The 27,451-nt window shown below is 36.7% G+C and overlaps 1 long non-coding RNA gene across 1 annotated transcript in view; it reads left to right on the top strand.

Moving 5' to 3' along the window:
- Positions 1-4,984: 4,984 nt before the first annotated feature.
- LOC136358130 (uncharacterized) overlaps positions 4,985-27,451 on the top strand; it is a 311,359-nt gene continuing 288,892 nt past the window's right edge. Inside the window, exon 1 of the long non-coding RNA XR_010743010.1 lies at positions 4,985-5,506. This is a non-coding gene — a long non-coding RNA (uncharacterized lncRNA). The remainder of the gene's footprint in view (positions 5,507-27,451) is intronic.

Here is a 27,451-nt window from a genome sequence, read left to right as displayed (position 1 = left end):
TTGTCCCCTACTTTCACTGCAGTCAGGGGCTAGTTCATGCATACATACCTAATTTTCCTACCACTGCAGTGAAATCTGCTGCCTTGTAAAGATCATCCCTACCTACTGGCAAAACATGAGAGGAGCTGGATGCAATTTCACAGCATCTGACTGTGGCTGCCAAAGGCCCTTCACCCATCAGCTTGGGAGCAGCTACTTACAGCACAGGCACAGAATTCCTACACTCTTTCTTGTCTGAGAGCTGAAAAAAAGAATAAAATTCTTTGGCTAGAGGAGTGACAGTTTTAAAAGCCTGAAATAAACAAATTTAAACATAATGATGACTATCTATCGAGCCAGAAAGTGTGCATTGATCAATACAGTAATTGGACTACAACCCAAATATCAAAAGTGTGTTCATGCTTTTGCAAAAGAAGGCAACAGTTCAGGCCACCTCTGTAAGAATGCCATGCTTCATGTATCCACCCCTCCTTTCTTTTCAGTGACATTCTGATGGAACATGTTCTTTTCTTAGCCCAACCTGGCCTATTATCCACAAACAGTGTGTAATACACATGTTCATGATTTGGTACTGATTGAGGTTAATTAGCGGTTCTTCTTACATAGATGTCTGGAATTATAACAAAAGGTTCAAAACCTACAATTAACAGTGGCAAGTAACCTATAATTTTTATTTCCAGTTCCTCTACCAATTCTGATTATTATCCACTGCACATTTGATTCTTGCCATTTTCTTTGACCTCCTCACAGCAAAGAGGAAAATTCCATTGTTTAGGTAAGAGAAGTGCCATGTGGTTTCTTTATCACCAGAGACACTGCACGTTAACCTCTCACAGTCAATTTGGGGATACTGCCCCACCAAGACATTGACTATTACCCATCATTCTTTATCAATTGCATTGCATAAAAAAAATGTGTTTGAGTTTAGTGGCCCTGACACTCATGAGTGTCAAATGAAAAAGGTATTTTAATCACAAAGCTAGGACTGCAGAATTCAGTTTAAGACTAGTATACACATTTTTTCTCACAATGTCTATATGAACCATTCTGAAAGAAAAACTATGAAGGAGAAAATTATTTATGTTGCTTTTGCAGCAATATTCTCAATGGACAGATGCTGAGGAACTATTATCCTGTGAACATATGCAGGTATAAATTTTCCAGAAATTTGAACTAGAGATCTCTAAGGTAAATCTGAACTTTGACTGGCTTTGGAACCTTGGGATTGGCAGCCAAGTCTAGTGTGCTGGATACCCTGTCTCATTTCAGGGCCCTTTTGAACTCCTTCTTTTAATGCTTGAAATCTGCAAAATATTCAGAGAACATTGAGATATTAAAGTTACATCTAGTTAAAACAGAAGTAAAAGGCATCAATGAATCCTTTCATGCTCATGCTATCAGGCAGTCTGCATGTCACTCTCCAAAATGCATTACACTTTAAAAAATGGAAGGTTACACTACTTCTCACCTCTGAAGGCCGATGAAACAGTACATGGCACTGACATTTGTCCACTAAAGCCCATTCAATCTTTTTCAATCTTTTCAATACTGGTCAGGGAGTCAGAACTCCCTCCTGTCAATCACAAAATTATATTCTGTTGTGCTGTATCAGAAAGTGCTTGCAGCAGGTTGGTTTTAGAATTCACAGAAGATGTCTCAAAATTCTGCTCATGGTCCTGAGCTTGCATGAAACATATACAAATACACATAAACAGATTATATCAGCATAGTTCCTCCTTTCTTAGCTAAAGTCTGTAGTCTGCATCACTAGCTATTGATCAGGGGAGCTATCATACGTATTTCAGACACACAACACAATGGATCTACAACAAAGATCCTCAGACCCCTCTCAGAGTGAAAGAGAAATGGATTTGATGCAGTTTCTGTGTTCCTTCTAACTGCAGTTGCTGTATGGATGAAGGAAGCCCTTTGCCTGGTGTGGCAGTCTGGTGGGTATCCCCTGGGAGTTTCCACACTTCCTCACCTTCCTGTGTGACCTCCAGCCATCCAGCCTGACCTCATGGTGAGCTGCACTCCTGAGCCAGCAGACAACCCAGCCCTTGGCTTGCTGGTTAAATTTGGAACCATATGCAGAACCACTGATCCAGCTCTGTGAGTGTTCTGGGGTTTGTCGACTGGTTACAACAAGCACAGACACTCAGGAGCCAGTAGTTTATTTCAGGCTGCCCATACACTTGAGGGAAGTTATTGACAGTATGTTCCTCAGACATTGCTGACAGGGGACCTTCATCTTCAAATAGTAATGAAATATGAGTCAGTTCTGATTCAGAAATAGGAAGTCAGAGTCATTTGCCTCAGAAAAATGTCTTTGAGTTCCTGGGACAACAGCCATTATAAACAGAACTTTAAAAATCGCAGGTGTAATGTTCTTTTCTTTTAATAAACATGAATATTTCCATATCCATGCCTGCCTATACATGTCCTAAATTAAGCACATACTGTTATGTCAGCCATATGGTAGCTCTTAACACATAATCCTTCCTAACTCTAAGACAACTTTTGGTACATTTATTTGGAAGCCAAATAAAGCATTACGTTTTTCCAGTTAATGCAGGGAGACAGCTAAAACTAGAGGGCATTGATGATAAATGCATCATCTATGTTAGTTGCAGACAATTTAAATCTGCTTACATGCCTGTCCTTCCTAGTGATTCTTAAATAAGATTTCTCAGCATGCCACATGAACTCAGAATAGTTAAATTGATGTCAACAGAGAGGTACAGGAAAATACATCCATGAACAAATGGATTTTGGATGGACATAATGCAAGGTTCTGTTAAAAAAAATACAATTTTAGAAAGAAAGCAAAAACACTGTGAATTTTTCAAATTATACCTTTTACACCTTCTACTGCTTTTCAAGTTCTTCCCAGCCTTTATCAGAACTAACCCAAATACTTGTAGATGTCATGAAGATTGTCGTCCTTCTGTCTGTACTTACCAGTTTGAAGAAGATAATCTATCTGTGCTTTATATTTTGTCTCTCCTTGTTTCTATGGCTGTACTTTGGCTTTCTTCTCCACTTCTTAAATTTATTAAATAAAGTCACAAGAGGTAGTTTTAGGACTTTGCAAATGTTCTATTAAACTATATCCTTTTTTTTTCCTGATGGTTGTTTTTTGACACAATCATAATATTTAAAAACATTTGGCCATAATTTTCTTAGAAAAATGCATTTTATCTTATTTTTTCGAATTGCCCATCATCATTGTAAGGTGTGTAAGTTAAAAAAACGACTCAGGGTTGAAGCTTGGAATGCCAGTTACTGCACTGCATTTTCATCTCGTGTAAATACCTCTCCATACACATAAATATTCTGCCAAACTGGAAAGAAACCTAGATCTTCCATTTTCTGTTGTAGGACATGAGGGCAATTTAGATATAAAAGGTAAATTCAGTGTGTGAAACACAATGTTATCTCCACTGTACTGCTGGCACCATGAATCAACTTCTATTTCCTTCCTTATCCAGAAGAAATTTAGACTTTTTTTTGTGCAAAGTGAAACAATTTCAACAAGGCACTGGAATCTGGTGGGAGCTGGAGCTGGAGGATTTGCATGACCTTTAATTCCTCAGCCAGGGCATGGACCTGGTGCTGGCAAATGCTCAGGTGATCAGTAAAGGTTATCTCTAGGCTGAGAGCTGATTAGGCTTTCAGGAAAAGTAGACCAAGGAACAGGGAGGGTCTATATGCTGATAGGGAGAGGGCATGGTACTCTAAAGAATGAGACAGGTGTTTCATTGGTCCTGTTAAGCACGAGGGGTTTTTATTGGGAAAAATTTTGACATATGTGTGACTTTTGGTCATCTGCAGTGTAAGAGGTCATCTAAATAAAGGGGTTGAACACAGTTTTGAACAAAAGGAAGCTAAAATAGGAGATAGGTGGAATTTAACTTTTTAAAATACAAGTGGGAGTCTGGTCTCAAGTCTCTCTATTTCTGTACACAATATACCAGTATAATAAATATACCAGATCATACATCCAGCTTCTAAAGTATTTAAAGGACTTTTTGATATTTTTCTTGGCCTGGTTTCCACTTTCCATCTTATTTGACACTGTGGAAATGACAAGTTTTGACTTTGTAGTCCTTTAAATGTATCTAAATTTCTAAAAAACATTATATAAATTATATGAATGCAATATACACAATTTAATATATGCATAAATTAAAGCATGATTAAAAGGTATAGGGAGCCAGACTTTACCCTTTCAAAAGGTGCTATGAAAATTTTTAAAACTACCATATTCAATACTGTACTTACTGCTAGTGTGAACAAATACCATGAACTCTGTAAAATGCTGTGAGATATTTGTATGCCCCTTGAAAAAGCCAGATATTCAGTCATTGTCAAAGTCAGCTAACAGTCATTGGTGATAGTGGTTAGATTTAATAATATGTGAGGAGCAAGAATCAGATATTAATAAGTAGATGATAATTTATACACTAAATGCAATCATTGAACAAAGCAGAACTTAACTTGACAACATGGGGAAACTAATCTGTCTGGGTTTTTTGTGAGTTCCAGCACTTTGTTTCTTGCCAGCAAGCATGCACATTGGAAATGTAATAGAACAGTTTCTATTTCAAATTGTCCTCAAATACCATCTTGGTCTTTCAGAGAAAAGGCGCTAATTTAGAAAAGATGAAAAAGGTTTTCTTCTACTCTCCTTTCAGACTAAGTCTTGAATCGTACTCATAAACTGCAGAATCTGACATGCCTTGTCTGCAACATTACTGTTCTAGCCCATCCCAATGTATATATATATAATATATACACATATAATGAATTCACAGTTTAATTCTAGAGGCAATTTATATGTGCAATTCTAAACATTAGCTACAAATGATAAATAGCAGTCTAGATTTTTATGGAAGTCTGAATAAACTGGGTAGGCTACATAATTTATTTTGAATAATTATTTTGGATAATTTATCTCTGTGGTTTGTCAGTAGCTGAACACCAGGAAATTTCCCTAAGACTTACTTTCAGTGTTGCTAAGGGGTGTCTAGAAATGAAGCTGAAGAAAACTCTGTAAATTACACTGATTTTCAGGCAATCTGAATTTGTGTCCCAATTTCATGCTTAAAAAAAACTCTTACAGAAATAATATACTCGTAAAATACCTATAACCATGAAAAGCTTTTATTCAATGCCTTTGGAGATTTAGACTCTCATGTTTCTATTGAACATTTCTCTGTCCTCTCACTCTGCTACAAGCACCAAACCTTGTCTTTCATAAGATCTTACCATTCCTAAGTTGAACAGCTCTTAAATTAGGTTGGAAACATAAATGCAGAAACAATCTTCTCCATATAATTACTTGCCTTAACAAATATTGGGAACAAGTATTTAGGTTTAGTTTTATACTAGAAGAATCCATTATGTGTGTTTTGATACTGGTCTCTTATAAGAAAAGAAAAAAAAAAAAAAAAAAAAAAAAAAAAAAAAAAAAAAAAAAAAAAAAAAAAAAAAAAAAAAAAGAGTAAATTTCTTTGAAATGCACTCCTTTTCTAAACCATCATTTGATGTAAAAGTAACCATAGATGCACACTGGTAAAATTGATACTATTTCAGTTTTTCCTATACTGGGCAATAAATTTGTCTGCTAAAATTTATGTAAATATGACAAAGAGATCAAAGCAATACAAGACTGCTAAGAAAAATTCTATACCTCATTTTGAAAGAAATACATCTTCACAGAGATGTTTACACGCTCTAGTTTACTCCCACATAAGCAGATGGAGTTTCAAAAGATAATTTTACTTGCTCTAATGCCAGATATATATTTATATACACACACCTGTTGCTAAGTGGAAGTGGGAGGGAATTCCTCTAGGATTGCTCTGGAACTAAGTGCTCAGCTAAAAGGATTCTTGCAAGTGTAGACATATAAATAAAATAAGTCACTACCAGTTGTACATGAGGAAAATGAATTCAAATACATAGGACAAGATGTTTACAATGAATACATTATGTAAAATCAGGAAGATTTTTAACAAATCTCCATGAAATCATCAAGACACAATATTATGCTAGTCATTAAAAAAATAAAAAACCCTCCCCAAATTCTAGAGAAAAACTACATTGATTAGAAAAGGTTCTTGTTATGAGACCAGACGAGATTTTGAAGCAACCAGCTCTGCCCACAAAGCAGTGTTGGGAGGGATCCTCAGCCTCACCTGTTTCACTCAGTACATGCATTCTTTTGGTCTGTGCTGTATCCCAATGCAGACACACCTTTTCTTCTCCTTTCTCTTCTGAATTAATAAATGGGAAATTAAACTGAGAAACAGGTTTCTCCCTATGGAGGTAACAGCGTCTTCGAGAAAGCTAGATATGTATTCAAGTTTGTTTAGTTGAGCTACATTTCCTTATAAAACAACTTAAACTGCTTTATTTTAAGAGCCTGACTGGGCAGGGACCATTTTTGTCTCTCCCACTGCCCTTGCAAAGCTTTCCTGGGCAGGAGTGCAGTTGCAGTTTGGATGGGTGCCTGCATTAACATTGCAGCCCTTCCTCTATCAAGTAGGCAAAAGGAAAGCTGCTGCCTTGGCCCTTGCCAGACTTTTCATAGCCTTCTTACTCCTTCTGCTGCCCCAAGTAATTTTTGGTTCATAAGCTATAATTTCTCAGGTCTCCACATAGCTTTTTGATGCAGAGATAGAAAGAGAAATCACACACTCAGAAGAGCATCAGCCATACCAAGTGTCTCAGAAGGTGTGTGACAAAGTCAGTGTAGGGTTACTACACGCAGCAAAAACACACTGGAGACAGAGGAGTTCTCTGCCTAATTTAACAGAGGGATTGTTGTTTTCCATGTTTGGGTGTCTTTATTCTGTGATTGCAACATGTACTTTTGATTAGACAAGAGATTTCTGTTTTGTTTTATGTAGACTGATTGCTACAAGTCATGGTGGCCTTAAATATCTTGCCATGTTTTCTCACTTGACTGAACACAATCAGGTTACAAATTTATGGAATAAAACTTGATTTAATCCCCTGTTAAATCAATCTGTTTGTCAGGCTTGAATAAATGAGGAATTTTATGTCCTGAATTATGCCGAGGTCAACTTTCATATAAAGTACAACACTATTCTTTAGATAAATAGTATGAAGAGCAATTCCCCTGCTTTGATGAAAAACAGCAAAACCTCCAACTTTGCAATAAAAAGTGAAATTTCAGGACAAAATTTATTTTTCCTGGACATAAACTTCAGTGCCAATTTTCAGTCTTTCTTAGAACAAATGCACCTAAATCCCTTCCCCTCAAGACTCTTCCCAGATCTCACTTCTCTCTGCCCTAGTACCATGGCCTCTTGCATTCTACTCCACCTTTTCCATGGGACAGAAGGTTCCATTTATACTACAACTCCAGTGGTATACCCATTTGTACTGCTATTTCATACCTTCACTGTATTTAGAGCTCTTAATGGGGGGAAAGGGAGAAAAGGAATAACTTCATATTGTTTTTATTTTAAAAAAGGAAAAATACTTTAGAATTACACCATAGTTCACACAGTAGTACATGTCTCTTCTCACATGATAAAATAGCTTTCCATGATTATAAATACTATATGGTCCACTGACAAGATTTTCAATTGGAAATTCAAGATAAAATTCACATCAGAAAATGTTCCATGTTCAATAAAATGCAGTCTGTGTCTCTTGCCCATTTGTGTAACATGCTGCATTTTAACAAAACATTTCTGTCTACAGAAACAAATTCAGTTTGCGTTGTCGAAGCTGTAGTGGATGCAGTAGAACACATTTACAAGGCAGATTTGTTACTTAAACTATGCATCTGCGGCTCAGAGTGTGCATATAGTAAATCATTTCAGTAAAGAGGTGCTGTCTTTGGGCAGCACTCTAGAGTTCTCTTTGCACTGAATATCACATAATAGCAATATGCATAGTATTTCTTTTTTCCTTTCTCCATTTTTCCTCTACTCTGCAACAAAGGTGATTCTTCAGCTTGCTGTCATCTGCCTCCAGTCTTGGAAAAAAATCTGAAACTCCACACAAGATAAAAAATGAAAGCAGATGGAAGTGGAAACATGAATTTACTCTGCTCTCTCTTTTAAAGATTTTTATATTAATAAGACAAGACTGGATTATTAGGGCATAATTATGTCATTTGGGTTATGTTTTGTTCTTGTCATTAATTTCAAATGGATAATTCTTAATACAAACAAGTGTTATTATATTGATATTGTTATTTGTCTCCCTTTTCTTCATTAAACATCAAAAAAGAGAAGCACATACTGTGGAAGTATCTGTAAAGATGCCTCAATGAGCTCATTCAGGAGCAATTCAACAACCTTAAAAGGACTCTTGCCATATCAACTGTTGAAGCTAAAGATTTTGTGTGGAGAGAATTTTGAAGTTTATGATTGGAAAAAGAAATAAAATCATATTCAAGGCTTCAAAAATGTTGAAGTGTGTTTATGCTTTTGCAATGCAGCAGGTAACAGTAAAAATTCTGAGAAATCATCTTTTAACCAGGTCTTTTGCTATTACCCAAAAAATACTCAATATTGTCCTCTGTCCAGATGCCCAGGCAAGATCATTCTGGTTTGAGGTCAAACCAATACAATGACTATGTCTATTTTGAATAATATCATAAAATATACCTCAGAATGGCCAGGGCACCTGTACGTGTGCATTTTAAATAAAGCACTTTAAAGCAACAATTAATTTATTTCTTCCCACTGACAAAAATGGAAGTCCAGATAGATGGGTACCAATAAAAAATTACTGCATTCAGTCAAATGAATGTAATTTGAGCTGTTCCGACGTGTATTCTTGATGCTACACGACATGTGTTGTAGGTCAGGATCCTGGGATCTGACACACCAGCTTCTGTGGCCTGACAAACCCTCTGTGCAAAAAATAATTGCTGGTGTTCATTCACCTTGTTCAAACAGGAAAAAAAAAAAAAAAAAAAGCATGTAGCAAACCCATGTGTATATTATTAATCTTTTTCAAGTCCATGACAAATCCTGTTTATATGTCACAAAAAAAGGAACACATCTAGAACCTTTGGCTCATGGTGCTTCAACTAATTGCTCTGTTAGCAAACTGCTGCTGACTTCAAAGAGTGATGATTCTGCAGCTGCTGATGGAGAGTCTCAGCAGAAGGAAGGAGGATCGTGGGAGTAGAGGCAATTAGCAAATGTTTCACAGTCACCAAGAGGGTGAGAGCAGTATCTGAAGTTTACGCTGATTATTACATTACATTGATGTTTGAGTGAATGCCACCAGCGCTGTTTTTACAGTGCTTTTGTGGATTATTTTCTGGGGTTGGTGGTTTTGGTTTGGTTTGGGGTTTCTTGGGGGGGTTTTTTGGTGGTTTTTTTAATTTTTTGGGTTTTTTAGCACCCAGTAAAATGTTAATTTTCATTGTATTATGGCAAAATCACCGGCAGATGTGATAAAAGCTGCTTTTCAGCTGCCTGCTAATATTTGATAAATTACTTAAACCTTTGCAGCATATTTGTATTTTTTTTAGACTGATCCACTATGATTTGGCAACATGTGGAGCAGAAAAAACACAGAGTAAATCCAAGAAATTCATATGCCCAGAATTCAATATGCCTAAAAGCAAAACTACTTGGAAAAGAAATCTGTAAAAGGCTTTAAATACCTAGGAAAGACCTTAGACCTTGTCTGATTACACTGAATATTTAACTAAGCATAGATAGCTCCTGATCTGAAAGGTTATCATCAATTTCAAAATTAGAGAAAAGCCAAAGCTCAGATTCAGGAAGCTGACAATCAGATTCCTTTTACAAAGTCAGGATTTAAATACTAGGTTTGGGCATAGTATCCCAACACCTGGACATAGCACCTTGTAAATATAAGACTATACAAACAAGTGCTTCAGCTTTTCTCCCCTGAGCCTCTCTTGACTAGAAACCCAGAGAACGTGTACCTGCTGTTGCTCACACTATCAAACTGAAACCAAATATTTAATCAAGTCTCCATTTAATTAACTGTTTTCTATCATATCATATCATATCATATCATATCATATCATATCATTCATACAGTAACCTGTATTCCAGCCATATGATATACATGTTTTGTTTTGCACTTCAGGAAACTACAGCTGTCCTTTGCCCTTAGTCACAGAATATGCTGAGTTGGAAGGGACCCACGAGGATCATCAAATTCAGCTCCTGGCCCTGCACAGGAACAATCCTCTTCCGCTGAAGGACAACTGCCAAAGTTCAACATTTGAGTCTCAAGCATTTTCTTAATTCAGACTCCACTGAAGTGGAAACAAACTGTGACTATAGAATGATAAGGGGTGACAGGAATAAAATAAAACCAGGATACAAATAGAGCTTTTATTGGTTTTCCTTAATAGAAAAGCAAGAGCTACGATGGCAATACTATCATGTATTCTGTTTTCCTCTCTCATCTGACTGAAGTAACTTTCAGGTTCCTGGAAAAAAACCAAATGATAATAGGAGCATTTCAGTGGGAAAGATTGTGGAAAAATGCTAAAAGACAAAACTTAGCAAGAAATGCCATGTTGGCAATAGTTCATTAGAACAAACCTGTCTGCAACCTTAGGAGCAGAGACCTTTAAGGGAACTTGGTGTTCTGCCCTGGGAGAGGCAGGGAAACAAAGATGGAGAGGCACTGAGGGTTGTCCTGTTAAAATAAATGCAGGTAACAGGATCTAAGCCAAGGAATGACCCAAACAGCAATGAAAAGCTGAGCCATGTTTTATCAACTCTCAAATACATTTGAATTTTTATGCTCCTGTATATTTTAATGAAGTAAAAACCTGCACATGCTTTACATGTGTTACCAAATTCACTCAAACTCCATCTAGTGATAAAATTATAGCAAGAGAAACTTTCTTTTTCTCTACTCTCAAATAAAACAATAAAAATGTAGTTCAAGGGGAGAGGAAGGTCAGAAGATAATCTACGTATCCTGGAGGTCAAAAGGATGCACCCATGTCCTCCCCCACAGGAATGCTTACTGGATAAGATTTATTCTGCAGCAATATTATGCTTATGATTCTGATATCAGTGGATTTATCAGTGGTGATTCTGAACCTTATCCTGTCACACGAATCAATAAATTGCAGTATTTGTGAATCTGGAATCTTAATGAATGTGCCCAGTCTTATGGTGTAACTCATGCTTTTTGTGCATCTGGGACTGCAAATGTGCCCAGACTTATTGTGTCAATACCACCCTATTTGTGCATATTTGATCACAAGAGTTCTAATGTGACAGACTTGGAGTGTCAAATTGGTTACCCTGCAATATTATCTGTGAAATTCTCCTGGGCTCTTGCACAGACAGAAAATACACCAAGTACAAAGGGGAAGACTCAGCTGTCCTCGGGCTGGCTGTGTTTGCAGTTAACCAAGAAAATAACAGGGAGTCCCTTTCCTAAATTTATACAGCTAGAGGTGCAGACAGTCGTAACTGTGTGGTTCAACAACTGAATTCTTCTCCACATGAGCAATAATGTGTTCAGAAAATTCCAGTTAACATTGCTTTCCTAGAACAATTGCAGACATGCTCATTTTTTCAGAAGATTTTTGTATGTGAATGTCCTAGGGTGGCTTTTTGATGCCTGTATCCCCAGTTGTCTGTTCTGTTTACGCTGTATGTTAAGTTTTGCACCTTTAAGACTAAGTAACCCCTCGTAAGTAACATCTGTGTTAATTAAGCAATACAAACCTTGCCCGTGATGAATAACAGCTATATCCAGTAAGGATGACTGAGATAGGAGGTTAGCTGGTAAGAGGAGGATCATCACAGAGGAGCAATCTTGGGGGACATGAAGAGACCTAATGAAGCAGGATCCTGGAAAAAGAGAGAGAGAGAATCACTGCTGTGAGACCAGTTCCAAGAATCAAGGGGGAGAAAGAAGACATGTGGAGTTTGTTCTGAAAAGAGCATTTACTCCTCTGCATTCCTGCTCCTGGGACTGTGCTCGTCTGGAGCACGGGACAAGCAGCAGCATGGAGACCTCTTTGTTCTTAGTTAGTTTTAGCTAGCTGAGGCGGACAAGCTCTCTGGACTGTTTTGGGTTTTTTCCTTGGGACTGCTTAAGTCTGCTCCAGACTGAAAAACCCAGAGGACACCAGGAGCTCACACCTGCAGCCCAGTAGATCCTGGAACTCCAGAGGGACCGGTGAGAGACCAAGGGAGCTGAGCCACCCACAGCAAGGACTTTCTGAATTTGCCATCTCATTTCAGAACAATTAAAGGTTTTATTGTTTTATATTATTTGTTCTTTATGCTTGAGGGCACTTTGTTTTGCTAAATAAATAGTCTTTTCCTCTATTTTCTGAGGAAGTTCTTTTCCCAGATGGATTGGGGAAGGGGCCATTTGTGGTTTACTTCCCAGAGGGACCCCATTTGGGAATTTTCTCCCGAATTTGCCCTAAACCAGGACAGTTAAGAAAATTTCCTATTCAACTAACTCTATTTGCATACAATTGTATTTGCTGTTGAAATATCTTCAATGAAAAAGCTATTGAAATAAAGCTCTCCTCTTCTCATCCTCAGAGAGACCTTCAGGACTCCTCTTCATCAAAGACAGAACAGAGCATGAGACCTTGCAGCCTCAGCAAGAAGAGTAGGGAAAAAAGTAGAGAAAAACTGATCATGAGTCAAGAGTTTCAGGACAATTTGCAATTTTAAAATAAGAAATTTTTGTAACTTTTTGGGGAAATGGATGTTGTTTTCTTAAATACTTGCAGTCATATGCAGCATTAATAGGAGAAAGGTTTGAGATAATGAGAGAATTAAAGAAAACTTTTTTTGCTGTGTCTTATAGCAAGATACAGTTGAACAAGATATGCAGAGAAGTGTAAGCTGGTTTTGAAACAGTATTTTAAAGTAAAGGACTTTATGGTTTATTTCTTGTGCTGTTATTATAAAGCTGATTTGAAGAAACATACGTTTTATTGCCAGTTTTGAAACATTAAAAATCTCAATGGTAATGAAAGCACCTAAATAATGTGGCTCAGTATAAATTTACTGTACAAAATCAAAGGCAGAACAATCAGTAATAGTGAATGTTAAGGGAGCTGTGATCTGATTGGCTCGTGTTCTCTAAAGAAAGGAAAATGCCAATTCAAGGAATAATTGATTATTTCTTTCCAATTAGTCTTGACCTTGTAATCTACTGTTAAAGTATAACTGTGTAGCAAGGCCTTTTTCACTTTCCCATTTCTTGGAAAGGAAACATTAAAGCAATAGAGATGCAAAGGTCCTTCCTTTAGGATCATCTTTGGCTTAGATCACAGAATGTTTGAGATAGGATTGTATCTCTGGGGATCATCTGATCTCAAGTACCATGCTCAGGAAGGATCTCCTAGAGCCAGTTGCCCAGATCCTGTCCATACAGATTTTGAATGTCCTCAGGGATGAAGACAACAATCCTGAGCAACTTGTGTCAGTGCTCTGTCACACACAGGGTGCAGAAATGTTTCCTGATATTCAAAAAGAGCCTCATATGTTTCATTTTGTGCTTATTGTCTTTTAAGCTTCTTTAAAAAATCTAAATTGAATACTTTGGTATGGGATCAAAGTAAGAAAAATTCCTCAAAATTACAGTAACTCACCAGACTCAGTCTTCAATCAATTATTAATTTGTTAGATTTTTATATATTTCTGTCTCTGTTGCCATCCTTTTAAGTTTTTGGTTCCATACTCTCAACTGAAGTGAAATTCTGAATACTGCTGGACAAGGTAATTGTTGCAGTAATTTGTATTTTGTATTCAAATGGCATCAAAAGACATTGAATTCCAAGGATTTTCCAAGCATATTTCCCTGATGCTTGATGAGATGGCTTTAATATGTCCCCAATGTGACCTCAGTGACATCTGTAGAGTTACAGAAAGGATCATTTTAATGCACTTTATAATTTCTTAAATTAAAACAGAAAGGCACCAAAAGATTTACCTTAGCAACTCATAAAAACTATGCAAAGTAGACATTTAAAATCAATAATGTCCCTGAAATAAATGCATATCCGAAAAATCCGAACTTTTGCTAAATCTTTACCTAACATTTATGTCAAGGGTACTAGAGCATTGGAGGAAGACAAGCACTGGTAAAACCAGATGTAGATGGCTTTTCTGGGATTTGAGATGAATTGTAAATCAATCTGAAGCATACTCTCTAAGGTGGGTATTGCGAAGCTTGGATTCGACCACTGAAGTAACATTAAAAATTATTTATGTGAGTTCCTCAAGCCCAACGTTTTGAGTGTATGTATTTTCAAGAGAATAGTCTAACATAATATTTATTCCCATGATTATCTGAGGTAAAAGCTGATGGGAAGCTACTGATAAACTGTATTTTTTACAGTAATATCATGCATCCTTTTAGCTGACTCGGAAGATAGGCAATATTGCTTTCATGGATTGCAGATATCAGTAATAAAACCTGAGCTCTCTACTTAAATTAAGTAGGTTTTTTCCCTAGAACTTTCAGTGAAAAATAGCAAGCATTCAACTGAGCAAAGGGGAAGAGAAAAGAAACGAGTTTGAGAAGTAAAATGGGCAACTAATCTTTTTTTAAGGCTTCATTGAATTGCATAGCTCCTGCCATTATGCCTTGTTTGCAAATACCTTTCAATGTTATGGTACATATCCACAAAATAGGAGCAAGTTTTCAAAATTATTTACATATACATTGAAATGTATGTGTAAATTTACATTGATTATTTTAATGCAATTTATCTTTATTTGTTTGAAAAGAATGGAGTATATTCTTGGGTTCCAGTGGAGTTGGAATAGTGAACAAGAAGAAAGATAAAATGTCCTTTTTGAGTCTTCTCCAGGAAAGTACAATTCTCAGCTCTTGGAAACTACCACAAAGCACAGCACAGCACAAAGTTAAAGTGAAAATATTACAAACATTTAAAAATAGTCTCTCGCTTGTGAATCTTCATCAGATTAGGAGCTCTAGTCATTCATTGTCCCTAAAATGCTTAGTCTTAACTATTCAGAACATACCATAGATTACGTGCATATGAACAGGCAGTCAAAATCTGCCCTCAGATACATGACCACACTTTATCTGTGTGGAGGCTGGGGCTGGAGGCTCCATGCAGTCCCTGTGTTCCTTGATATTGCTGCAGTGCCTTAAGTAACACAAGTACCACAACAGGAAAGAGTTTATGTCTTTTTTTCAATTACATTAGAAGCATCTGATGTCATTTTAGGTCCCACAGTAAACCTGCTGCATTGTAGATGACATTTTTACCACACAGTAGAACCCTCCTACCTTTATCTTTTTTTTTCTGAATAAGATGAAAATAAATACATCTCTGTTCTCAGTTCTTTTCTCCTCCGCCTTTGCAGAATTAATCATGTCCTTCAAGCAGAAAAAACTGAGCTCTCCCGAGCAAGAACCCAGAGCCCAGAGCACACCACAGAGTTAATCAGTGTCAGGAGCAGAGCTGAGCCTTGCAGAGCAGAGCTTGGTGAGCAGTGCTCTGGCTATTTCTTTGCACAGTATACCAGTCTCTAGCAGCCTAGACCACATCATGCTGTGATCATACATAACGTTTTCAACGCCTACTCCTCCACCAGGATTGTTAAATAATTTCTCTCTTTTAATTCTCCTCTCAGCTTTTGGCACAACTAGAAAATAGAAAGCAAGAAAACACTATTTTTCTCATGAAAATGATAAACTTGTTTTTCACAGAACTTTATTCAGACTTCCAGATAACACAGACTTGTTTTTCCATGTTTTATATATTACCACCTTCAATGGAATGAAATAATATTACTTCATTTCTGTTTTTTATCCTCTTCTCTGTCTAAGTATTATACTGTGATGTTTTTGACTAAGACAAAGTTTTTGCAGAGACTTCGGAAGTCAAAAGTAAGAGGAAATAGTTGTAGCCGAAAACACACAAGAATTTGATCAAATCTTACATGGAGAATGAAAAAAAAAGACAGAACTTTCCAGAAGGTTAGTGACTGTTTTTCCAAATCTAGAAAGTGCAGTGCCATTTTCAGGCACTGCAAACAAGTATTCCAAGATCCCTTCAGAAGAGCCCCATGAAGCCTTTTGCCACCCTCACCAACCCATTCTGCTGAATGTTCTCATTTTTTGAGGTCAGTGGGAACACACCAGGAGACCACCCTGCAGAAGGACCAGAGAGGAATGGGAGATACCTTCCTTACAATCTCTTTGAAGAAGAGGGCATAATGAGGAGTCCTCCCCTCTTTGAAAACTCACTCTCATAAACCACTGCTATGCTACACTGCGGATTCTGTTAGCCATGGGAGGAGTGATCTTACATGTCAGCAAGAGCTGGAGATTTGTTTGTCATCTCTAGGGATCAGTCCTGTGGAGGCATGGCCCTGGTTCCATCACATATACGTGCTCAGATGTTGTAGAAATGCTGGTAAGCACCAGGGACTGGCCTATTTTATGTCCTGGTAATGCTTTTGTCTCCAGGGGCATTCTATAGGATTAAATGAGTAGGCACTCTCCAGCCAAATGCCTTACATGACCTTTTGATTTGGGAATTTGAATTCATGAGGCTGGGTTCACAGAAATAGAAGTTGTAGTTCTATGCAGATAGATTGTCCACCTAAAGACATTTTTCACTCACAGTGTGTAACGTGGATAGTTTTATTTCTGGGAGACTAAAATCTTTAAATTATAGAGCCCCTGCAGACTTTGCCTCTTCAGGCAAGTACACTGACAGACAAACTGCCCTCAATTCTTTAAGATGATATGGTAGGGCCTTTACCTGGCTTGAAATGTGATATAAATTTTATGTTTCTTACTGCAGTCTTATCAACATTCTTTCATAAGAAAGGAGTTAGATTTTGCCAAGCAAGTGTGATAAACAATTCCTTCAGGTGATGCTGCTCTGTGTGCTTTAAGAAACATGTCAATGCATTTAGTAGCTTTGACTTCTTGACATACATACATAAGTCTCAGGTTTTCTGTAAATAAAACAATATTTTTTCACTCTGGTTGACAGTGGGCTGTCTGGAAGAAGTTGGCTGCAAAAGAGACTAAGAACTGTGTCTGGTCAGGAAATCAAAAGTTTCAGACTCAATGAAGGAATTATTTCTTTCACGTAAAATACATAATATATGTCCCACAGAAGTTTGTGATGTCAATAACATGCCTTACTAGCTATCCATTAAATCAGGTTTGGTCTGTTTTAAGTTAACTATTTTTAGTTAAAAGCGGGTATGCAATTGAAGAGTGATATAAAGCATTTATGCAAACAGAAATCTCCTGGATAATTCACTGTACAGCTTCAATAAAAAGCTGTACACATTTAAAATAGGGAAAGAACTGGCTCATAGATTTTACAGGTACTAGAGTTCTCAAAGGAAGCACTAAGGTTCAGGACATCATGGCATTTCAAAATGAAGTGCCTTATGGAAAATGAATAGCATGGCACTAATACTGATCTACATCAAGAAGAATCTTTGGTGCAGCTTTACACAACTCCTCAGTCTCTCAAGTGTAAAAAGGACTTCACTTGGTGCTCACAGAGAGGCTGACAGAAGCACTGAGTTGAAGAAACCCACAATAAAAATGTCGATGTCATGGCACAGCAGTTTGTTTACATTACTGATATTGCTGCTCTCATCGTTGTGAGAGCTCAGGAAAACTACTCTGGATGAAGCATAGGTTCACAATGTCCCATTTGGGGTTGTAATGATTTTTTAATGATAGTTTGAAATTCGGCTGCACAGTCAAAGGTGATACCTACCACCAAAACCAATGAGAACACTGGCAATTCTGCTGCTGGGGTGCCAGCCTTTAGTGGTGATAAATGGCAGAAATGACCTCTGCTGTGCTGTGATGACAAGGCACTGTATAATCCCTGAATTATTTTGTTATCCATGGAGAGGTAGCCTGCTGTCTTTCATCCAGCTTGATCTCTGTGATGCAAAAGAATGAACCTGCTGAAAACAAAATGCAATACCTCAAAAAATACACCTTAGGTAAGTAATGAAGATCCAGATTTTGCAGCACAAAACTGCTTGAAGGTCCGGAAGAGGGAGGATATAGGACAGGAATATTGGGTCATTACAGTCACAGGAAGAGGATGAATTTTTGATAGCAGCTAGCAAAGATGTTTTCTGTGATTTTTTTTTTTTATTCTATCTGTAGGGTTGAAGGGATAAATGTCACCCTGTCTTAAATGTGTTTGAAGATGTGAATAGCAAAAAAAACCAAAACCAACCCAGTCTTTTTGTGGCTTCCCTAATAATAACAAAGCAGGTTTTGAGGACTCTTGGCAACCTATCCTCAAATCCATTTTCTGATGTGTTTAGACTTCATAGTAGATGCTCTGTAAAGTCTGTTTCAAAATAAGCATTTTATTTAAATAAACCTATATTTAAATGGGGAACACATGCTATGGTCTTCAGAAAGGAATTAAGGTACAAAATAGAAACATGTTTCAAGAATTTAGGAAGAGAAGAGAGAAAATTATCTGAACATTGTTCCACTGTGAGATGTCACACACTCCATGACGAGAACAGGACTTTAAAAGGCAAATTATGCTTATTCAGCCTTAAGATAGAAAAGAGATTTATATGTACATTAATGACAAAGAATATGCTTCATAAATATTTTCCTTCCTCATATATTACATATAAAAATATTTTGCCCTTATGTGTTTGAAGTGATAAACTGACTATTCTGACACATAAGCTCTCATATCACATTTCCAGGCACTGCAAACTCATTTTTCAGTGGCAAATTCCTTGAACGTGCGTCCCCATACAGGTAGTTGGGCTTCCAAGAATACACAGAATGGTGGACTATTAAATTGCAGATGTTTCATTGCAAATAGAGTGCTAAATTGGCAGTTACAGAAAGATGAATTACTTGCCAAGGAAGTTGCCAAGTGTCTTTGATGAGGAGTGTGATGGTAAGCAGGAAGGAACTGGGATGCTGTACTAAAGGTGCACTGAGTGTCCCTCTGAACTCCCATTAGACTGAGAAAATATGGGAATCTTTTCCTTATGTAGATACACCTGGGCATCTTACAGAGCACTGTTTCGGGTGGTGAGGCTTCTTTTCAGTCAGTATGCAGCAAGAATTTGGGTCACTTGCATTTTGGAAGACCACCACCACTAAGCTGTTGGTTATTCTGTGCTTTTAAGCTGTGAGACATTCTGTCTCATTTTGGCCAGGATATTCCATTATGGAGGTAAAATCCTAGTCATTGGAAGGGACATATTCTTTCAAATGTACCAAATAGTGGCTAAAACTAGAAGCATTATCCCCAACATACCTTGGTGAAAATATCACTCCTTATAGAGGATTTTAACCTCATTTTCTGTCAGGTCTTGGCTATTCTTGGAAGAGGTCACACCATAATTTGGTTAGAATCTATGTTTTCCACACTGATGTAAGAAAATTACAATGATGGCACTATTATTCTGCCCTCAATCAGTGTTATGGTCAGTAAAGAAGCAAGACTGTTCCTTCTATTCTCCGTGTAATAGGAAAATTTCCCCTGGCTTTTTAAGATGATGAAATTTGTCATAAATTTAGAGGAACTCAACACAGCCAGGATTGCTTTTGCTCAGAGGGAACAAAAAGCTAACCACAGCAAAACAGTGGAGGCTCAAAAATAATAACTCCCAGAGCTGGAGAAGAGCAAGGGGCCAGTGAAAGTCATCCAAAGGTGAGATGTAACCACAGCAGAATGAACCAAAGCTGAGCTCTCTGGAGCAGCCAGCGCTTCATTCACAAAATGTAATAAAAATATGTAATAATAATAAAAAATGCTAACTAGATCAATACCATAGTTCCATGAATCAACTCCCATGAATCTTATTCTCCCACACCAAACCTCATCATCACCTCAGAGCCTTCTCCCCAGTCATGACACATTACAGAACAGTCACATAATCAAAGGAGTGCTGGCTCAGCCATGGACCTGGTAAACCTTGCAGAGGGCATTTAAATCAAATGTTGCATTTCCTAGACTGTGATTCTGCAACCCAAAGTCATTGAATGTGTTATCAAAGAGGCTCAGGCTGCAATTCCATTTCTTTTTTTTTTTTTTATATTGATGGAGTTCCAGCTCAAGCATCTATGTTTTATTCAGGTAGGCAGCATAATATTAGAAAATGGAATTTCCTCTTCTGTGTCCCCCATTTTACAGGTGAACCCCTCAACCTTCCAAGAAACAAAGATAACCAGAGATCCCTGAACAGCCAAAAATTTTAAGATGATAATCAGGATCTTACTGATTTCCACAGGTATTACAGTGAGGTATCTGAGTAGTTTAAATCAATAGAATTGATTTTGTCACTATAAATTCATAATCACTGCTAAATGACCTAAAATGCATGACTACTGAACAAAACCTCAGCTGTTCCAATTTTGTCTGTTGTTATAGACTGTATTGCTCAAACTATCAATGTTGTACTCCACAGATAATTTTGCATCAGACTTTCTTTTCACTAAATAAACTCACTGATTCCTATGGTGAAGTTCAGCATCTGAGTTTGGTGTCCTTGGAAGGAAGGAGCTGCTGTCATAGGGAGAAAAATCATTGCCTCTTCTTTCCACAGATCAATAAAAATTCTAAATGAAAAACAATAACTAGTTCTTCCTTAAGTGCTTGCTGTTTTATTTCATTTAAGGGAGGAAAAAGAGATGATTTGAATTTTATTTTGTGTGCCAATTATGAGTTGCTTTTAATTTGTACATTTCACCACATAAATATAGATTGTGCAGATGTGTGTCAAGAAGCTGAGGACAGGTAAACTTTCTTTCTCAATCCCATTTTTCTTATGCAGGACTTTAGGGTTCTTTCATCCTTCTAATTACCTATATAGAAAAGTATGAATTTCTATGTAGTACATTAGTAGAAGCTTTCTTTTCTGTTTCGATATATTAAATTAAATTTGGAGTTGCTAATGTTTAAGCAGTATTACAATGGAAGTTTCCTTTTACTTGGTAATAATTTCTTCCCATCTTGTAGCTGTTCTGTATAGACCTCATAACTTTCCTCTTTGGAGCAATCTTAAAATTTTCTAAAAATAATTTCCCTGCAATTAACATTATTTCACTGAGTTTTTTCCTTTGACCTTGAAGCAGGTATATTTTAAAATATAAAAATAATGAATTAATCAATGTGCAGGTTATCTTATACCTTCTGCTGGAACATCCAGTAAATTTTCCACTGTATAAAATTAACCCCCTAACTATTGCGTCTGGTTTGCATCTTAAGGTAAATCAAAATGCTCCATATTTAGAAGAACTGAAATTATTCTATTGATTTGCTTATAAGCCTTCTCTCCAGTTCCTGAATCATCATGATATGCATGAGGGCCTACCAGGTGCCAAAAACAAAGTTGTGTGTGTGTGTGTGCTTGTGTGCAGCTGGTGAGTAAAGATTAATAATGGCCATGGTGATTACAGTCCTTGGTATTTTGGGGATTCTCACCTCCCTCTCAATCTAGAATAGATAATAAAGGGAGTACACACAGCAATTTAGATGTTTTCTGCCTGTAGTTCTGTGATCTGATTAGCAAAGGCAGCTGTGTCTAGCTCCTGCAGAATTCTGCATGAAATGTAGGTGTTCAGAAAATGCTTTATACGTCACATGCCTCTTTTTGTGTTTTTTCTAGACATTTACTCTATTTTAATTGTACTTGTTTACAATTACGAGTTAGTCTAGATTATCACTTGATTAGACAAATTATATAGGGCAAGATCAAACAATCTGTTAAAATTGCAATTTTACAGCTGTTATAGATAGGGCTCTGAGTCCTGTGATGGCTGAAAATGTCAGATGAAAGAAGTAAGCTCAGACTCCTTCAGGTAAATGAGAAAATGAAACCTATCTCCCATGCCCATTAAAGCATTATGCAGTAAATAAAAAATGGATGCAACTTCCTTCTCTAGAGCAATTTTAAGTTATTTCCTAATTAGAAAATTCTAGAAAAACTCTATTGAACTAAATTATTTACCAAGCGTCATGTGAAATTGTTCCAGGATGACATAAGAGAGAAGAAATAATTTTAGTTTTTTTCCTCAAATTTCCATAACTGAACATTTATTCAGTAGATCTGAGTTTCACAGAGCTGGCATCTCAGTGTTTCCCATACCTTGTATTAGGAAAAAAGAAAAAAAAAAAAAAAAAGATCATCTGAGGGCCTGACTACTCTCCACTGAAATAACTCGTGCAGATATGGGTTGAATTAACGATTTATCTTCAGTCTCTCTTCTCTGGTAGTTCAAAACATTTAGTCTTCCTCTATACAAACGAAACATTACACATTAAAGAGAAGCAAAAGGCCAAAGTACTGTCTGATACATATTTTTGGTTTTGTTTTTGGTTTTTTATTTCAAATTAATTTATTTCAGCTATAGCAGATCTAAGGAAATCCTGCAACCTGACTTTCCAAAAGATGATCTTTGGAGATCCATCTCCTGAGTATTTTCTACACAAAATATATTTTGTGCATATTTGCATAATTTTGCTCTGTGGTCCAGCAGCAGTGTACAGCTAGTCCTGCTTTCCAGAAAGCTTTCCCACACTTAGAAAAAAGAGAAACCCAGGTTTCAGAAGCCACTAGATCAAAAGTTTGCCTCACACTACTGGGGCAAGAAAGGACAGATTCTGCTGCCTTATTTCTCCTTCTACTGGCAGCAGAAAGCTGAATATATAGAAATTTAGTGATTAAACTTAACAGCAAACTTTCTGACCACTCTGTGACAGCAGCAGATCAGCATCATCATCTTCTTTAAAAGCTTGGTGTGAGAATGCACCCTCTCAGGAGAGGTGTTCAGTAACTATCTTCACATAATTACCTTGATTCAGCTAAGTCTGACACTGATTACTGAAAGAGGCATCACTTATGCTTAGAGGTAACTGCTGTGTGCCTTTTGCCACAATGGATAATTCTGCTGTTTCACCATTAATTTTGATATGATGAAAGATAAATCACTTTGAACACTCTAAAATACTTTCAGCTTACATTCTAATAAAATTCAATAATAGGCTTCAATATCAAGAGTACTACTTTTCTTGTTGCATCACCCCCCATTTCTTTGGGAAGAAAAAAAACTAAATTAAGTTTAAAGATTAGTAAATCTCAGTGTCATACAGTTGTGGTGATTCCTATCAAAATGAATGTAATATATCAAAATAAATAGTGTCCCTTTCTCCTGTGGAGTGTGCTTTAAAGCTGCTGCAGAGGTATCAATTTCCTTCACCCTTTATTTAATTTGTAAGATCCTATTTGCCACTCAGGTTGCAAGCTTTCAAGGGATCAGAGACCCTTGGATTTAGTACTTGATAAACCTTTCTAAGGCTTGTAGAGTGGACACGTGTTGTATCTTTAGCTCTGAAAGAAATGTTCTCTCTCTGCTAAAAGACTGTGTTGGCTGGTTGGATCAGCCAAAATAAAGTCTCCTGTAATAGCTTACATGACATATAATTTGCTCATTCATTCATTCATGGAGACAGAAGTCCCAGACAATGAAGAATAATTAATTTTCAGAAGATTAAAAATTATTAAAATGATGCTTTTATTGTATATGTGAACATACACTTTTACTAAAATGGAAATTAATGAGCAAGCAATAAACATATTTTCAAGAAGGAATTCATAAGAACAAAAGCCTGCTTTTCTATAGAGATATGTTAAACAAAATGATTAAGAGCCTATAGGCTGTGGGAATACAGGTGAAAAGGATTGCTAAAATGTCAATACACAGTGGAAAAAAAAAAATCAAGTTTCCTGGTAGCTGCTATTTCTCCTTAATTATTTTAGAAAGTCTTCTGATATTCATAAATATCAGAGTTTTTCTTGAAGTGATTAAAACTTTTCAATATAACTTGCAGCTTCTCTACTTCCTTATATCTGTAAAAGTGGTAATACCCTTAAGCATTTATTTATGCTTTTAGATATTTATGTTACGTAAAATATGTCCCTCCCCCCTGGTGTATCATAGAAATGTTGAGCATTACAGCTGTACACAACTGTGAAATAATATGACACATTCATTCATCTACTGTTGGAAACACTACTCTGGACAGATGAAATTTAGAAATTTAGAACTGCATAACATACATCCACAATCAAAAGAAAAAGAATTCTGCTAAATTATCTGTAGATCCAGGGAAAGCAATAAATCCTTCAGAAATGTTTTAGGTACTGTGGGATACTGTAAGAGTACTACACTAAGGATAAGAGTTCTCTCCCTAATAGACAGTACTGCAGAATTGGCGAATGCAACTAAATAAGTAATAAATGAGGAATGAAGAAAAGAAGATGATAGAGTTCAAATCTATTAGTTACAGAGAAAATCCAACATATTTAAAACCAGAGGATCATATTCTCTCCACAGTGTTTTTAGTGTGGTGTTTTTTCAGAGTAATAATCAATTCTGAAAGGCAAAAGCTATGAATAAATTTCCTCTCATAACATACAGATCTTATTTATCAGTGCATTGTATCAGTTTTTTCTCCATTTAATTCTGCTCCTTTCAGTGGAGTCACAGTGATGTACAAGGGTGGATCACCAGTATGACATTAGTAAGCATTGTCTTTCTCCTAAATTAGAGCATGGTCAATTATTTCTCCTTTCCCAAAATCGTCTAAAATTTGAGCGTCCATTTTTAATTTTGTGTTATTTGATCAGCTGCTTGCATAGATAGAAATGTGTGGGTGGGGAGAAGGTGGATCTGAGTGGGAGAAGGATTATTTCTTCTTTTATTTCCATTGATTCCAATCTATCTTTTCATAATCACAGAAGAGCTGAGGCTAAAAAGCATCTCTGGTCATCACCTGGTCCAGCTTTGCTTGTTCAAGCAGTCTCACCCAGAGCTGGTTGTTCAGGGCCATGTCCAGACAGAGTTTGAACATCTCCAATGATGGAGACTCCACAGCCTCCCTGAATAATCTGTTCTAGGTCACACTCAAAGATATTAACAAATATCACACTGAATGTGTAGGGAACTGTGTTAAGTATCTCTGATGTTTCCGACTGAGTTTTGCTTGTAGGAAGACAAGTCAAGAAAAGTCCATAATTTGCAAATTTTTAGATGTAAAATTCCTTAATTTTAAGTTTTCCAGTGAGAAAGGACAGATAAGATAGGTAAAGGTCCTAATGGATCCCCATTTCCATCCTGTCAAAGTGACTCAAATTACATATTTCATCAATATTTTTCCAAACTGAAAGAATCATAGTAAGAGTCAGAATAATGCATGAGGTGATGTGAAATAAAAAAAAAATCTCAATCAACTCTTTGTTTTAATTTAGTCTTGTTTTATTGATATGAAAGCAAAAAAAAAAAAATTTCTACTTTAAATTTGAAAACAAATTGTGATTTTTCTAATTATCATTCTTTAATATTGAAAAATATATTTAATAACTTATTTTAAAATGTAAAAATATATGTAATTTTTATGTAATGTCACTCTCATTCATCTCTTTTCTCCTTCCTTCTTTCTTTTGATCTTCCTCATGAAGAGAGTAGCGCCTGAACAGACATGGTCCTGCAAATAGCAAACTCTTCATTTCCCTTCAACACAGTGTAAAGGTTGGAAAAACCCTATAATTATGAGCAGTAAAAAAAAAAAAAAAAAAAAAAAAAGTTTTGTTTTCCATTTAAAGGACTATCCAATTTCCTCAGGAGCACACTAGGTAAATTATTAGGCAAATCTAATGAAACCACAGTAATTTGTCAGTTGTCAGGGCACTACCTGCAACTGTGTAATGGCTGATTCTAACTCCCCAGGTTACTTGACTGCTCTTAAATTTGACACAAGTCTAGATCAAGATTCACATTTACAGGAGGCCATTACTGAGCCCCTGAGAAACAAATTCCTCCAGTTAGAAATAAATTCTTCCACCTTGCCTATTTATCTGTTAAAATAGTTGGCACTGAGCTGTTCCGCTGGATGATCACCTCCAGGAGATTATATAACTTGGGACAAAATTACTCTTGGCTTGTGAGGCTCTTGCATGCTTGGGAAGGGGCAGGACATCTTCCCTCCTGCACATGGCCTGCTGGTTGTGCTTTATAGGTGAATTGTCAGATTTGAGATTCTCAGAAAGGTATGATCCTTGTTATTACTCTATTTGTGGCAGTTGGCATTAAGAATATCTTTCTTTACATCAACTCGTACAGTGTACAATCCCCTCTTTTGGTCTGCACCACTATTCCAACTTTTTATTTTTCTGGCTACTTGAATGAAACTTTCATCTTTATGTTCTTATTTCCTAAATAACATGTTATTATTATCAAGAACAGTGACAAGTATTTTTATGCCTGGAATAGGAAAGGGCATGCTGAGGGCTCTCCCCAGCTTTGGAGCTAGACTGTTGCTGAATTTAGCAAGAGGTGTGAGCCAGCAGCAGATGCCTTTCTACAGAAGGATCTTTTTGCCATTTGTGAGGGACAGGAGCTCAGTCCACCCTTCCTTCTCACTTCTGAGCATCAAAGAGACAAGGGTTTATCCTCTTTATGGGGTCTGGGGTGCCCCAGCTCTGACACAACCAGTTTCTTTCTTATATTTCACCAGGATTTCCATGAGGTTTGACCTCAGCTGAATATTTCAATTAATCCAGAAACATATATCACAGAAAAATACAATAAGCTACACAACACTGAAGATTTTCCACTCAGGTTTTCAGCCCTTTAAACAATTGCAACAGTGCAAATTAATAATAAAGACTTCTACAAAAAACATATAAATATGCGCTTTTTTTTTTCCTTTTTTTATTTAGTGATTGTATTTGGTGTCTCAAAAAACAAGATAAAAAGACAAACAGCCTTACAATCCTCTGAAATTAACAGAATGTTAATTAACTAACATTTTAAATTTTCTATCAGTGAATTACAAAATGAACCTCTGATGCCACATAGACTCAAATTTAACATAGTTAGAGTAGTTGACAACAGAAAATCTGATATAAACACTGGAATACAAATAATTTTGAGACTCAAGCCAAACTAGTACATATTCCTCAGATGCACATTCCTGATTAAGTCTCCCAAACCTCTACAATATCATCATCACCCTCCTTCCTCTCCCTAAGTAAGCATTTGAAGAACAATGGGCTCTTTGCAGCTAATAAGCACTACAGAAGAATAAATTGTATTTTGCATTCCTTGCTACCACTTTTTAGACCATTCTATGTATTGTGGCCAAAAGACTCTTTAAATCTATTCAAGAGCAGCATGTTCTCCTGACCACACACCAGCCCAGTGGAGCAATACATGAATATATATTTATGTTCTATGCAGAATGTGTTTTCAGTTACCCAGAGCCTGTGCTTGCACTCATTGTGGCTGTGCATGATGCTCCCTAGAGGTGGCTGTAAATTACTGGTGTGCAAAACAGACAAGCTAAGAGAATTCTGTTTCATTTACTACAGCCATGAGCCAAAGCAAAGCATTTGTGTAGGGTCCA

Source organism: Sylvia atricapilla, chromosome 2, assembly GCF_009819655.1.
Source record: "Sylvia atricapilla isolate bSylAtr1 chromosome 2, bSylAtr1.pri, whole genome shotgun sequence".
In the NCBI taxonomy this organism is placed as follows: Eukaryota; Metazoa; Chordata; class Aves; order Passeriformes; family Sylviidae; genus Sylvia; species Sylvia atricapilla.
This window is presented reverse-complemented; position numbering and strand designations above follow the sequence as displayed.